The sequence below is a fragment of the Mus caroli genome, unplaced genomic scaffold (genome assembly GCF_978045245.1).
Source record: "Mus caroli unplaced genomic scaffold, Mus_caroli_1 scaffold_11, whole genome shotgun sequence".
NCBI lineage: Eukaryota > Metazoa > Chordata > Mammalia > Rodentia > Muridae > Mus > Mus caroli.
The window spans coordinates 84,600,537-84,601,596 of record NW_028227266.1 but is presented as its reverse complement, the minus strand read 5'-3'; the positions used below and the strand labels follow the sequence as shown (position 1 = coordinate 84,601,596).

At 45.6% G+C, this 1,060-nt stretch overlaps 1 non-coding gene across 1 annotated transcript; it reads left to right on the top strand.

Annotated features, from left to right (window-relative positions):
- Window positions 1-202: 202 nt before the first annotated feature.
- Window positions 203-332, top strand: LOC115032012 (small nucleolar RNA SNORA61). The gene has a single exon (XR_003837661.1). It is a non-coding gene; the product is annotated as a small nucleolar RNA SNORA61 (small nucleolar RNA).
- The last annotated feature ends 728 nt before the right edge of the window (window positions 333-1,060 follow it).

Below are 1,060 nucleotides of genomic sequence, written 5' to 3'. Positions count from 1 at the left end.
ATGTTGAGAGCTGTGAAGAGAATTCCGAGTATCTTGCTCTATCACTTTCCATCTCACTCCCTTGAGACAAGGTCTCCTACTGAAGCCGAAGCTTGCTCTTTTGGCTTGACCTTCTTCTCCTTACCCCCAACAGGGGTTATCGTTGGCAGTTAGTCTAGGCTCCACCCGGGGTGTGCCTGACTCATCATAAAATGTGCTGCTTACCCTCCGGTTTCCCTTTCCCATCTGATCTCCATGCTGGTCTTGGTGGTCGTAAAGCGGGAAGAGCACCTTGAAGCTGGCCTCACAGCGATGCAGTTTGCTGTAGAGCAGCAGGCCAGACTCAAACATGCCTGGGAGAAAAAGCCGGGCAGTGGTGGCGCACGTCTTTAATCCCAGCACTTGGGTGGAAGAGGCAGGCGGATTTCTGAATTGGAGGCCAGCCTGGTCTACAGAGTGAGTTCCAGGACAGCCAGGGCTATACAGAGAAACCCTGTCTCGGGAAACAAACAAACAAACAAAAAAGAAAAAAGAAAAAAGGAAAGAAAGAAAAAGAAGAAAAAGAAAGAAAAGCAAGTGCTGTTACCCACAGAGCCACCTCCCTACCCCTACATTGATGTTTTCTTGATATCATTAGCAATGCAAATAGACAGGAGGAATTGATTTTCTTCAGATCTAGAAATGAACGCGTCGGAACTTAGAATTACTTGGCACCCCTGCCTAAAAGATGCGTGGTGTCAATTATCTGTGCAGTAAGTGGGGGTCTAGAATCCCAGGTTAAATTATTCACAGTTTGAGCCAATTAGCTTTTGATTCAATGGCTATCTCTTTAATGACAAAGTTATTCCAGGAAAAGTTGAGCACCGGAAAAGTTTTTTTCTCCCTCAGATTTCCCTGAAGGGCAGATCTTCAGTGAGGCACTCTGTACTTTCATCAGCCAATAAAACCACAGTGCTGATCTGCTTCCTGCGGATTTTAATTTGCAGCAATGATAGACTGCAAGTAATGGGCCCTAGGTTACATGGTGGAACAGAAAATTCAAGTCAGAACTGGGATTAAAAAGTACCTTGAGAAAAGGTGA